This window comes from Aquarana catesbeiana, linkage group LG01 (genome assembly GCF_042186555.1).
Source record: "Aquarana catesbeiana isolate 2022-GZ linkage group LG01, ASM4218655v1, whole genome shotgun sequence".
NCBI classification, from domain to species: Eukaryota; Metazoa; Chordata; class Amphibia; order Anura; family Ranidae; genus Aquarana; species Aquarana catesbeiana.
The window spans coordinates 796,832,636-796,847,598 of NC_133324.1; the positions used below are offsets into that span (position 1 = coordinate 796,832,636).

A 14,963-nucleotide genomic window follows, 5' to 3' on the forward strand; every position below is an offset into this window, starting at 1 on the left:
CATCCCAACCCACTACACCTCACCCTCAACCCACTACATATCCCGACCCACTACACCTCACCCTCAACCCAGTACATCTCACCCCTAGGCATTACACCTCATCCGACCCACTACATCCAATCCTAATTTATTAGCCATTTTCATTAGCTGGGCCTAGACATCGTTACTCCCACTCATATTTGGGAGTTAATTCATATTGGCATTACAGAGTATGGCAGTGATGGCAAACCTTGGCACCCCAGATGTTTTGGAACTACATTTCCCATGATGCTCAACTACATTGCAGAGTGCATGAGCATCATGGGAAATATAGTTCCAAAACATCTGGGGTGCCAAGGTTCGCCATCACTGGAGTATGGTGCTATGTGCTACCCCCTCATCCCAACACTACACCTCACCCCGACCCGTTACATCCCATCCCAAATCATTAGCCATTTTCATTGGCTGGGCCTAGACAATGTCACTCCCACTCATATGTGGAATTTACAGGACAAGTCCAGCTTGGGCTCGTTAGGCTGGGCTTCTCCTATGGATCACAGGAGTGCAATTATTTTTGCACTCCTTTGATCCTTATTCAGCAGAGAGCGGTCTGAAGTCTGGTCTCTGCTGACCTCACCAAGATCAGTCCAGGCACCACGCCGTCGGGACAATGAAGTCTGGGTATGCCAGGTGCCTGGACTGACACCCGTCTCAGGCTCTCTGCGAGCTGCTGAGAGCCTGAGACGTCCGCTCCCCACCCCTCCACAACTCAGCACTCCAATGAGTGAGGAGTGGGCAGAGTGGAGAGCTGCTGATTGACAGTCTGCAGCTCTCTGCTCGGGGTTCTGTCCGAACCCAGAGACTTTGGCAGTGTTTGGCTCGGTTCTCAGTGCAGAGGGACCGGGGGACCAATGCTGCATCCAGCTAGGTGATGTGAATAGGGAAAAACCCCCAAACCCATACTTCTCTTTTCATTCATCTTGGTGTTACCAAAATTGTACACTGTGCTGTGTGTCAGGTGGACAGGTAGATAAGAAACTTTAATGCAGAAAAGACATAATACGACAAACAATCAGAGCACCAAAAACTCTATTTAATTTGATTTTAATATTTTAAACAAATTCACCCATCCATCCACATCACCATGCTTTATTTTGTTGAGAAATCACTTTGAAAAACACCCTCCTAGCGTTTCTAGCTGTACAATCTTGAGTAAAGGCAGATAATTAATTTATCATTTACTTCCTGGAATCCATCTGCCCTGAGCTCAGACATGCAGTCAAGAGATGTGCTTTGCTTAGAAAGCTCCTTCTCCAGGTGAAAGAAAAAAAATATGCTAATGAAGACTTCTGGGATGTATGACATCATTTAAATGGACACTGAAGCCACAGGTACCTGTGCTCTGACATCCGGGAGATTCTTCCCTGCAGCTGCAATCTTCTGCCCAGCTTGTTCCAGGTGCTGGGACTTCAGCTGTGTTGATTGGCCACTGTGGGATCATGTAACTCTTACACATGCTCCAGCGTTCATCCTGACACACAGGAGCCGTGCTGACAAGGTACCCCTAGATAAGCAGTCTCAAACTGGTGGCCCTCCAGCTGTTGTGAAACTACAAGTCCCACAAGGCATTGCAGGGGCTGACAGTTACAAGCATGACTCCCACAGGCAGAGGCATGATGGGACTTGTAGTTTTGCAACAACTGGAGGGCCGCCAGTTTGACACCTCTGCCCTAGATGGTTGTACACTGTACAGAATACTGAGGTCAGGCTAGGAATATTTTATTACAGAAGAGACGTAGCATGTTCCTTTTACAATAAATATCCTTCCTGCGCTCTACTTCTATCTCTGACACTTTAAAAAAGAATACAAAGACAAACCGTGCCATGCACTGTAACAACACATCACACCACCCCTACACAACGCACATCAGCGGGCACACAGTATACAGAGCGGGTGTCAATGGGTCCTAAGAGAAGCCCGCGTATCATTGTGACATCCTTTGGTCACCTTGCAGTGTTGTAATAAATATACTTCAGAAGAATGAATGATGCAGCTGGGAACTCAGGAACTACAGGAAACAAATGTTCAACAACCAGCGCTCTTGTTTTATTGTTCTCAATGTCATGCTGAAAAGAAAAGGGAAATGTTCCTATTGGCGGTCATGTATTATTGTGAGGTCCTTGGATGAGGATTGCTGAGATTCCTCTGCTGGTGTTGATGCATTTCTTAGGGCTCATCCACATGGGTGTACTCAAGTAGGGTTGCACTGATATCGGTATCAGTGCCAATATCGAGCATTTGCATGCGTACTCGTACAAATACTCTCATACCTAAAACCAATAGCTTTTGCGGTGCGATTTGAGCCCATACATAATAAATGAGCTCTAATTGCACTGCAAAGAATTGCATGCGATTTGAATAGGAATGTTATGCGATTCCTCTCTGAATATCATGCTGTTTCTCCCACTGCTCCTGTGTGAACCCAAGCTTGTCATAGTGATTTCAGTCTGGTTTTACACAGGAGCAGTGCAGGAAATCGCATTCGCTTGGTATGGGCTTAAATTGCACCGCAAAGGTATCGTAACTCAGTGAGTACTTGACTGAAAGTAACGGTACTTGTTGTACTTGCTGGTAAAAAAAAAAAAGCGGTTTTGCTGTAACCCTGCTGTCAAGAAGTAACATATTTCGGTGTCTGGGAGCCATAGTTTGTGTACAGATGCCAGGGTGGATTTGATTTAAACCAAGTCGATTTAGATCGCTAGTAAAAAGGCTTGATTTAAATCCACTTGATTTTAAATCATAATTTTTAACCACTTGCCTGCAGGGCACCTTCACCCCCTTCCTGCCTATTTTCAGCTTTTAGCGCTGGCATGCTTTGAATGACAATTGTCATGCTACACTGTAACCATGTGAATTTTTTTTTATCATTTTCTTCACACAAATAGAGCTTTCTTTTGGTAGTATTTAATCACTGCTGTTTTTTTATTTTTTTTAAGAAAAAAAATAAACAATTTTGAAGAAAAAAAGTTTCTGTCAGTAAATTTTCTCCTTCACTGATGTGCGCTGATAGGCGGCACTATTGAGGTGGCACTGATGAGGAACTAATGTGCTGCACTTATTGGCTCTGATAGGTGGCACTGATGAGGAGGCACTAATATGCCGCACTGATAGGCGGCAATGGGCATTGATTACTGGCACTTGTGGACACTTTACTGTAATCAGGGCACTGATGATCAGTGTCCTGATTACATGTCTCGATGTCCCCTACAAGGAGATGCCGCTGATCGGCTCTCCTCGCCATACACTCTGTCAGTGTGGGGCGATGAGAGTTGATTACCGGCATTTCCGTGTTTACACGTGACCATCTGTGATTGGACACAGCCGATCACATGGTTAAAGGGCCACGGCTCTTTACAGAGATCAGGGTTGCGTCGTGTCTTAGCAACACAGCACGGCCATTCTGGGACGATGTTGTCCCAGAATGAGAGCCGCACCGCCCCTCCCTCATTTGACAGTGGCCGGGTGGCAAGCAGTTAAAGAGCATCTGTCATCTCTGTCATGCAGCGGCTTTTCTTCTGACCCGCTGTTGACTCACCGACCAGTTTCATTCACTTTAAGGGGATGGCTGGTGATGCGGCAGTGACATAACAAGGTGAGGGACATGGCGGCAGCAGGTGAGTGGATGCCCACTAACAGGCGCTGCTGCCATGATGGGTCTGAAATGACAGATGCTCTGTAAATGTAAGGACTTATTCTTGCTGGTAGTTAGAATCTTTAAAGCGGAGTTCCACCCAAAAGTGGAACTTCCGCTCATCTGATTCCCTCCCCCTCTGGTGCCACAGTTGGCACCTTTCAGGGGGGAGGGGGTGCAGATACCTGTCTAATACACTTCCGGGAATAGACTCCCGCGGGAGTCACGCCCCCTCTCGCACCGCCCGCTGTCTCCTGGTAAACACACAGGTCCCAGGAGATAGCGGCGACCACTTAGGACGTGCAGCACGACTCGCACATGTGCGGTAGGGAACCGGGAAGTGAAGCCGCAATGCTTCACTTCCTTATTCCCTCGCCGAGAATGGCGGCGGCAGCAGCCGAGAGCCAAGCCTTCGGCTGCCGACATCGCTGGACTCCAGGACAGGTAAGTGTCTGTTTATTAAAAGTCAGCAGCTGCAGTGTTTGTAGCTGCTGGCTTTTAATAATTTTTTTTCAGGTGGACTCCCTCTTTAATGTTTGCAAACAAAATGAAGGTTACTATTTAGAATAATAAGCTGTCAGGTTAGTAAAACAGCGATATTAGAACCGATTTTAGGTTAATTACACATAGTTGGAGAACTACTCAATTCTTTTATTTAATTAAAACAATAACATCAATGTTTAGTAACTGAAGTGTGCCCCCATAGCAAGCTGCTGGTCTATGGGGGCACTCATCAGGAGGGAAGGGCCAGGAGAGCAAAAGAGGGACCCGAGAAGAAGAGGATCCAGGCTGCTCTGTGCAAAACCAACTGCACAGAGAAGGCAAGTATAACATGTATGTGTGTGTGTTTTTTTTTTTTTTTTTTTTTTTTAATTAATGTGAGACTTTATAATCACTTTAAACTGAATATATCAGCTGGGTCCCCATTAAAAAAAAAAAAAAATACTTCAAACACGGTCCTTTCATCACAGCATGTCTTCTCATAATGTTGTTTCATTCGGGCCACCAGGCCTTGCATCTCTTTGTTGCATTTTTCATGCATACCTGCTTTACCCATAGGTAGAGGAGCTTCATTAAAATATTCCCAAACTGGGTCTCTTTTACGGCCTGCTGCCATTTTTCTTCCCAAGGGATGAATAAAACTCTTCAAACTATGTGCAGAAAGATCACAAGTTTTATAAGCTGCTTAGAAGGTTTCACTTTCATTTTTACTGCTTGCCCTTCCTCCTCACACCCTTATCATAGACCTCGGCCACGTTAGCGCCTAAAGCGCCGCTTTACAGCGCTCCCAAACTGCCCCAAAGATGCTGCTTACTGGACTTTTCAGAATGTCCCGCAAGTGCATTGCCCCAGTGTGAAAAGTCACACTTGAATGATTGGGAGGCGGTTTTCAGGCAGCTGAAAACCGCCCCATTGTGAAAGGGGTCTTGGAGCCTGGTACAGATACATTTCTCTTCAAACAATCAATCATACAGCTCACATTGCAGTTACAGCAACAGTTTTTTTTTTTTTTTCTTTTTGGAAAAGGTTTTACATGAATGAATCAAACCTGATGTGAGCACCCCTGACGGTGGTAAATGGTTTGTCTCAACACTCAAAATACTACATTTTCAGAGTGTTGTGTGTGTGTGTGTTTTTTTTTTTTTTTTTAACAGACCTAGGCTCCTTTTGCACCTGAGCAATCTGCAGCGACAGCTGCTGAAGCTTGTGTTTTTTTTTTTTTTTTTTTTTTAGCTTTTGTTTTTTAGTGGAGCATTTGAATGGGCCTCCCTCCGCTCTATAAACACTCCAAAGAGGCTCATGTACCAAATCATGGCACGGAGCCAGGAGCGTTTGTGATTTTTGCTGCAATTGTAGCACGATTTGTCGACCGGTGGTGGTTAAAGAAGGTTCAGAGAACCTAAAGTGGAAGTAAAGTGATACTTACCTCTTTGCTAACAGTCCAAAGTCCTCCCCAGCCGGGGTGGATAAAAATCAATGATTAAAAAAAAAAAAACAAAAAAACAAATTGGATTTTTTTTTTTTAAATCCTGATTTATTTACTTTTTCGTTTTTTTTTTTTTTATATCAAATTTATTTTGCTAAAATGCTTTTGGAGTAAAAATCCATCTAAAGATAGTTTTCTATTTAAGATACATTCATAATTTTGTTTATTCACCATGAAATGGACCTTAGTTATGTAGCATGAGGCTGTATATTCTGCAATATTGACATTTTTGGGAAAGTCATTTAAAGAATCCAAGTTCTGCAAGCTGACATAACATGCACTGCATTGATGCATTCACACAATTTCACAGTAACCATGAGATAAAACAAAGTTCAGGAATATTCCTTTATGTTACTTTTTCCTTAACTATATGATCGGTTCTGATATCGCTGTTTTCTAACCTGGCAGCTTATTATTCTAAATAGGAAACCTTCGTTTGGCTGATATTTGCAAACATTAAAGATTCTAACTACCAGTAAGAATAAGGGGTTACGTTTAAAGAGCACCTGTCATTTCATCCATTCATCCACGATCCATCATGGCAGCGCCTGTTAGCGGGCATCCACTCACATGCTACCGCCATGTCCCTCACCTTGTTGTGTCACTGCCGCATCACCAGCCGTCCCATTGAAGTGAATGAGACTGTCGGTGAGTCAACAACAGATCAGAGGAGGAGCTGCGGGACAGAGATGACAATCGCTCTTTAAAAATGAAAATTAAAAACTATAATTGAAAGCGGAGTTCCTCCCGAAAATGGAACTTCCGCTTTAAGGGAAGGTGACCCCCTGACATGCCACATTTGGCATGTAATTTTTTTTTTTGGGGGGGGGGGGGGGGGGAGCGGAAACCCTAATTTTAGAGGGTTCCAGCTCCCACTTCCTCCCAGTGCACAGCGGCGCCGGAAGAAAGTTCACCTCTCCCCCCCTCCCTCTCAGCAATCATCTGGGACACGTCACAGGTCCCAGATGATTGCCCGGCCAGTCACAGCGTGGAGCAAGGCTCACGCGTAGGCAGTGGGTGCCTGGCTGTGAAGTGACAATGCCAGCGCCGCAGAGAGGAGGAGTTGAGGAGCGGGGCTTCGTTTCCCTGCATCGCTGGACCCTGGGACAGGTAAGTGTCCGATTATTTAAAGTCAGCAAAAAAACTGAACTCCGCTTTAAATCGAGTTGATTTAAATCAATTCCACCCTGTCCCTAGCACTGGGGCCTTCTCCTCCGCTCCTTCCAGGTGCAGGTCTTTGGGCACCTGGATGACTTGACTCCTGTGTATGCGTAGGGGTCAGCCATCCTGGCACACGGGGACCGTCCTGGCGATGTAAGCAGAGTTGCGCGTGCGCAGTTCAGTTTGCACACCACAGAAGACTGTGAGAAGGCAGGTAGGTGTATTTGCATCAAAACCATTGCAATACCTCTTCTGTGATAAATAGCAAGCCTGCTTGTAAGATTTTATGTGATGCTGTTCGTTCTTGGCAGTTTTGTATTCACACATCAGTTGGAACGTGTGGGCTGCATGTTTTAGTAAAAGGAAGTGCTTATTTGAAACTGATGATGAACCAGTTTAAAAAAATATCGTTCTACCTGCCCATAGGCGACATGATTTTCTCTGATTTAGCCCATGAGTTAAATAATTGATTTCCCCCATCCATTAGGGTGGATTGAGGATTCTTCACTGCCGGCTATTGTATCCAGCGTTGCCTGAATACAGTGGTGCTGCTGAACAGCGAATGCATCTGATAGAAGGCAGTCCCTGTTTGGCCAATAATTTGCCACTCGGCTTAAGCTGGCTTTACACTAGTAGATTTTCTAATCAACGTTCATATAAATATTTGTATGCATATTAAATGACTGGATGTTTGTAGTTCAAAAGTACTACAAAATCTTCCATCCTGTTCCTTTTGAACTCTCTCATCACTGTGGTCAAAAAGCAACATCAATTTGACCCCCGCTAATGATTAGAAATTCAAACACTCTTGAAACAAAACATTTAGAACATAATTCTACTCGTTCATACCTGGCTTAAAGTGTTACTAAACCCACAACAGTAAAATAAGTGTATATGCAGTAACGCATGCTTGTTATACTCACTGTGGAACCTAAGGGGTTAATCCTCTGCATTGTGTAAATAGGCTGTTTGCTCCTGTCTTCTCTGATCCTCCCCATCTTTCACTGTCTCCAATTCATCTCCTGATTAAGGATGAACTCTGGCGTGTTCGCACACTCCACGTGCAGAGCCCGCCAGGAAGTCGGCACGGCGCTGCGCTAATCACAGGCAGTGAGACATTTTCCCGAATGTCTCACTGCCTGTGATTAGCGCAGCGCCGTGCCGACTTCCTGGCGGGCTCTGCACATGGGCTGTGCGAACACGCCGGAGCTCATCCTTACTCCTGATAGAATAGAGCCTTAGGGGCACTCTGCACATGCTCAGTTTGGTGTGTATTGCTAGAGAGCTTTCCATTTTTGCCAATTCAGCAGAAGCGAGATTTGGTGGATGTTCAATCTACGTCCAGCCAAGACGAGTGTGGTTGGGAAAGAAAAAGGTTTACTTGAAAACAGGATCTACAAGTCACGTTTTTGCTTGTTGATGGATGGTTGCGTCTGACATTAATTGGAACAACATGTGAGTAATTTTATTGCTGCCTTTCATGTTTGTAATTAGTGATCGTGAGCTACATGTGATGTAGGTCGGTAATGACTTTTACAGATACCATTAACCTATAGATCAGTGTACCTTTTTTTTTTTTTTTTTTTTTTTTTTTTTTAAGAAAACGTGTACGGAGGGAAATATGCTATGTATTTATCTTGCAAATTAAGTTTGATTGGAGGAGAAAGCAGAGAATTTACTTCATTATTTTTTTTTTTTTTTTTTAAATAAACTATCCAGACACAGCATTGTATTGCTTTGACTGCAGTGAAGAGTAATAAATGGACAGGGCTTTGTGTAATGTCAGGCATTGATGCATGTAGTAGAAAGCTGGCTGAGCAGAATTCCTTTTTTTTAATTTTTTTTTAGGTCAGGCTTCATGAGGTACATAAATGGCCTAAACCTATAGCAAGGGCGTTATTCGATCATAGTCAAAGCTGCACAGCTTGTTTTGTTTTGTTTTTTTATCTACAGACACCACTTATCTGCATAGGCAGTTTTTTGGTAAAGGTGAACTAACCCTTTAGGCTAGGTTCACACATGTCTGGCTGCGGTTTGCAGTCTGGAGTCCGGTGCGATTCAGGTGCAAATTTTTGCCTGAATTCGCACCTGAACCTGACCCAAAAATGTACAGGACCCTTTTTCAAAACCGCACTGTGGCCGCCCAAGACATGTGTGAACTGGCTCCATTGAGTATGTTATGCAAATTAGATGCGATTAAATACGCATCTTATTCGCATATATGTGAACCCAGCCTTAAAGTGGTTGTAACCCTGTACAACCACTTTTCCCTAAAGGTAAGCCTATAATAAAGCTTACCTGTAGATTATTATTATTATTATTATTCAGGATTTATATAGCGCCAACAGTTTACGCAGTGCTTTACAATATAAAAGGGAGACAATACAGTTATAATACAATACAATACAATAGGATTAAGAGGGCCCTGCTCAGAAGAGCTTACAATCTAATAGGGTGGGGCAGGTGGTACAAAAGGTTGTAACTGTGGGGAATGAGCTGGTGGAAGTGGTAGGAGATTAGTTGGAGACGTGATGGGCTTTCCTGAAGAGATGAGTTTTCAGGGATTGCCTGAAGGTAGCAAGAGTAGGGGATAGCCGGATAGATGGAGGTAGCGAGTTCCAGAGGATGGGAGAGGCTCTGGAGAAATCCTGGAGACGAGCATGGGAGGAGGAGATGAGAGAGCTTGAAAGCAGGAGGTCTTGAGAAGAGCGGAGAGGTCGATTTGGGTGATATTTGGAGACAAGATTAGTGATGTAGCTTGGGGCAGAGTTGTGAATGGCTTTGTATGTTGTGGTTAGAATTTTGAATTTAATTCGCTGGGTGATTGGGAGCCAGTGTAGGGATTGAAGTAGAGGGTTGGCAGACACTGAGCGGTTGGTAAGGTGGATAAGTCTGGCAGCAGCATTCATGATAGACTGAAGAGGGGATAGCCTATGGAGCGGTAGGCCAATGAGAAGGGAGTTGCAATAGTCAAGGCGAGAGATAACAAGGGAGTGAATGAGGAGCTTGGTGGTTTCATTTGTTAAAAAAGGGCGAATTTTAGAGATGTTACGGAGGTGAATTCTACAAACTTTTGACAGCGATTGGATTTGAGGCTGAAATGACAAGTCAGAATCTAGGATCACACCTAGTACCCTGGCGTGAGGGGAGGGACTGATGGTTGCATTGTTGATTTTGATGGAAAAGTCATGGAGGGGGGCACGGGCGGGGGGGAATATTAATAGCTCAGTTTTAGAGAGATTTAGTTTAAGGAAGTGGTGCGACATCCATGCTGATATGTCAGTTAGTAAGTTAGTAATGCAAGAGGAGACTGAAGGAGTGAGGTGAGGAGTAGACAGATAGATTTGGGTGTCATCAGCGTATAAGTGGTATTGGAAGCCATGGGCAGTTATTAGGTGACCAAGGGAGGAGGTGTAGATAGAGAAGAGAAGGGGTCCAAGAACCGAGCCTTGGGGGACCCCCACAGAAAGGGGCAATGGAGAGGAGGAGACAGAGTTGTAGGTGACACTGAAGGAGCGCTGTGATAAATAGCCAGAGAACCAGGATAGAGCAGAATCTCGGAGGCCAAGGGAATGTAGTTTATTGAGAAGGAGCGGGTGGTCAACAGTATCAAAGGCCGCAGAGAGGTCAAGTAGTAGGAGTATGGAGTACTGGCTGTTGGTTTTAGCAGTTAGTAAATCGTTAGTGAGTTTTAGTAAGGTAGTTTCCGTGGAGTGCTGCGATCGAAAGCCAGACTGTAAGGGGTCAAGAAGGTTATTTTCATTGAGGTAGGAGCTAAGACGGTTGTAGACTAAGCGTTCTAGAAGTTTAGAGGTGAATGGGAGTAGTGAGATGGGTCTTAAGTTGTTCAGGTCGGTAGGGTCCAGTGAGGGCTTTTTAAGAATGGGAGTGATCTGTGCATGTTTTAGAGGGGAGGGGAAAATGCCACTAGAAAGGGAGAGATTGAAGATGTGGGTGAGGGAGCATAGGATAGAAGAAGAGGGTGACCGTAGTAGTTGTGAGGGAACAGGATCCAAGGGACAATTGGTTAGGTGGGCATCTGAGAAAATTTTTGTAACCTCTTCCGTAGTAGCCAATTCAAAAGAGGAGAGGGTTGAATGTGCTGCTGGTCAAGGTATGATGGGTGGGGAAGACGTACGCACAGTGGAGATGTCCTCACGAATTGCATCGATCTTGTCTTTGAAGTGATTGGCAATCTCTTGGGCAGTGAGTGAGTTAGTGGGTAGAGGGGGTGGTGGACGAAGCAGAGAGTTAAAGGTTGAGAAGAGCCGACGGGGACTGGATGACAAGGAATTAATAAGAGAGGCAAAGTAGGCTTGTTTGGCAGCATGGAGGCATGAATTGTATTTTAGAAGGGCAGATTTATATAGGGTGAAGTCTTGCAGGCATTTGGTTTTACGCCACAGTCGTTCAAGAGCACGGCAATGTCTCTTGAGATTTCTAGTGTTGTCAGTTTGTCAGGGTTGTAACGGTCGGGGCCTAATTCTGCGTGTGGTTAGAGGAGCAAGTGCATCTAGTGATGATGAGAGTGAACTGTTGTAGACAGAAGTGGCCAGGTCAGGACAGGACAGGGGAGAGATTATGTCATATAGGTTGTCAGTAGCAGAATAGAGAAGAGAAGGGTTAAAGTGGCGAAGGTTTCTACAAGTAATTGTTTGCTGCTTGGAGGGATGGGTGGTTGGAGGCAAGGATACAGTGAAAGTAATGAGGTTGTGATCAGATAGAGGAAAGGGGGTGTTGGTGAGGTTGCCAGGGTTGCAGAGATGGGAGAATACAAGGTCAAGGGTATTACCATTGGAGTGAGTGGAAGTATGTGTCCATTGGGTTAGGTCAAAAGATGAGGTTAAGTTGAGAAGTTTAGCTGTAGATACTGTAAATATCTCCTAAACCTATACGTTTTAGGAGATATTTGCCATATATGCTTGCGCTGACGTCATTGGCGCATGCGCACTGAAGAAAGGGCACGATTGTGTCATTTCTATAACAAAGAAAACTAATACGCAAAACCAAGGCGAGCTAAAGAGGACTAAGAAGCCGCCACACATACGGCAGTGTTCCCACACAGAAAAACAATAAGGTAAGTAGAGATATGTGGCGCTAACTCAAAGTGCATAAATGCGATGAAATAAATATAATCCAATTCTTCAAGTAAAGTGCATATGCGTAAAGAGCAAAATCACATAAATAAGGTGACTAAACCTCCATTAAATTCATAAGAAGTGACATCGGATAAATAACAGTGAAAATTCATAAAATGACATCAAATAAATAAATCCAAATGAAGGTGAATATATCCAAAAATAGTCTAAAAGTGCATCAAGATGAAAAAAAAAATCACAAATTTAGAAAAAATTGAAAATGTTTTTTCTTTTTTAAATGCCTGTAAAGTGGCGCAGTTTTCTCGTGTTTGTCCCGTGCAAAATTACATCTCTAAAGGAAAAAAAACAATTTAAAATTGATCGCGGCTGTAATGAATTGTCGGGTCTCGGTAATATAGGTAAAACTCATTGGAAAAAAAGGGCATGCCCCCCCCCCCCCCCAGTCCATAACCAGGCCCTTTGGGTCTGGTATGAATATTAAGGGGAACCCCGAACCAAAAATTAAAAAAAAAAAAAATTGTCTGAGGGTACCCCCAAAATCCATACCAGGCCCTTCAGGTCTGGTATAGATTTTAAGGGGAACCCTGTGCCAAAATTTAAAAAAAAAATGGTGTAGTAGGGGCCATACCCCCACCCCCCCCAAAATCCGTACCAGACCCTTATCCGAGCACGCAACCTGGCAGGCCACAGGAAAAGAGGGGGGGGGGGAAGAGCACCCCCCCCTCCTGAACCGTACCAGGCCACATGCCCTCAACATGGGGAGGGTGCTTTGGAGTAGCCCCCAAAGCACCTTGTCCCCATGTTGATGGGGACAAGGGCCTCATCCCCACAACCCTTGCCTGGTGGTTGTGGGGGTATGCGGGCAGGGGGCTTATCGGAATCTGGAAGCCCCCTTTAACAAGGGGACCCCCATATCCCACCCCCCCTAATGTGAATTGGTAAGGGGTAAATTGTACCCCTACCATCTCACAAAAGAAAGTGTTAACCACTTCTGGACCGCCGCACGCTGATGTACATCCCTAATTTGGGGGTGGATATCGTTGTTATGGCAGCAGCGGATTCGCAGCGAGATCACTTTTATTGGAGGCGGGAGAGGGCCCCCCTGCCACGATCTGGTGCCCTCCGCCGATTACCGGAGCCGTTGGCGGAGGCGATCACGTCTGTCCCCTGGGCTGACATGGAGACGAGTGAGGGGAAGATGGCCCCCACCCGTCTCCATGACACTGCAGGGCAGAAGCGACTTTAAAGCGTCACTTCCGCCCATAGCTCTTAAAGATCCAATTTATTTTGTTTATTTTTTTAAGTGACAATTGTTTTTGTCTTATTGCATTTTAGTATAAATATGAGATCTGAGGTCTTTTTGACCCCAGAACTCATATTTAAGAGGTCATGTCTTGCTTGAATTAAATGTGACACATTTCTTCGCATGCAGAAGTGAACGCATTATTCAATAGTGCCCGCATATGAAAACTGTGTTCAAACCACACATGTGAGGTATCGCCGCGATTGGTAGAGCGAGAGGAATAATTCTAGCCCTAGACCTCCTCTGTAACGCAAAACATGCAATCGATAGAATTTTTTAAATGTCCCCTATGGAGATTTTTAAGGGTAAAAGTTTGTCGCCATTCCACGAGCAGGCGCAATTTTGAAGAGTGACATGTTGGGTATCAATTTACTCAGCGTAACATTATCTTTCACAATAAAAAAACAAATTGGGCTAACTTTACTGTTGTCTTATTTTTGAATTAAAAAAAGTGTATTTTTTCCAAAAAAGTTTGCTTGTAAGACCGCTGCGCAAATACGTTGTGACAAAGTATTTCAACGACCGCCATTTTATTCTCTAGGGTGTTAGAACCCCCAAACATTATACATTTTTTTTTTCTAAGTAATTTTCTAGCAAAAAAAAAAACTGTTTTTAACTTGTAAACACCACATCTAAAAAAGAGGCCGTGGTTAAAAATAGTAAAAAAGACAGACACTTAGGTACAAGTCCTTTTATTAAAAGAAAAAAAAAAAAAAAAAAGTCCCGCGATGTCCAATCATCTTCTATCGCGCCGCCCGATGAACCGAAACAAAAAAAGAGAAAAAAAACTGCAACAGCTCTGCCTCCGCGCTTCTTCTTCCTCTGATGCCTCTTAACACCAGAGGAAGGCGGGGTCATAGAGCTGAAGGCCTAGCCTTCAGCTATATAATAGCTGTCACCAAGAAGTGGTGTCACTCGGTGGGAGCCTCCCATTGAGGCGGAGTTGTTGTGTTTTTTTTTTTTTTTCTTTCAGCTTTCGGTTCGCCGGCCGGCGTGATAGAAGATGAATAGACATCACGGGACATTTTTAATTTTTTTTTTATCTTTTTAATAAAGGACTTTTCCCTAAGTGTCTCCTGTCTATTTTTTTTTTTTTTTTATTATTTTTGACACTGAAATGTGCCCCTACCCAATTCACATGGAGGGGAGGCCAGGATCTGGGGGTCCCCTTGTTAAAGGGGGCTTCCAGATTCCGATAAGCCCCCAGCCTGCATACTCCCACAACCACCGGGCAAGGGTTGTGGGGATGAGGCCCTTGTCCCCATCAACATGGGGACAAGGTGCTTTGGGGGGCTACTCCAAAGCACCCTCCCCGTGTTGGGAGCATGTGGCCTGGTACGGTTCAGGAGGGGGGGACGCTCTCTCATCCCCCCCCTTCTTTTCCTGCAGCCTGCCAGTTTGTGTGCTTGGATAAGGGTCTGGTATGGATTTTGGGAGGGACCCCTACGCCATTTAAAAAAAAAAATTTTTGGTTCGGGGTTCCCCTTTAATATTAATACCAGACCCAAAGCGCCTGGTAATGGACGGGGGAGGGAACACATTCAGTTTTTTTTTCAATGAGTTTTAGCTATATTGCTGAGATCCGACCATTCATAACAGCCTCGATCAGTTTTAAATGACTTTTTTCCTTGCAATTTTGCTGTGGTACTGTTCTAAACACGGGAAACATGCGCCACTTTACAGGCATACTATAGACACCCACCAGGCACGATATTTAAAGGAATATTTCATTTTTAATGTTG

General features: G+C 44.4%; 1 protein-coding gene across 1 annotated transcript in view; it reads left to right on the forward strand.

The window, feature by feature from the left end:
- The window catches only part of SNX25 (sorting nexin 25), a 254,772-nt gene that overhangs the window by 1,370 nt on the left and 238,439 nt on the right, over window positions 1-14,963 (forward strand). The gene's annotated exons all lie outside the window — the stretch shown is intronic.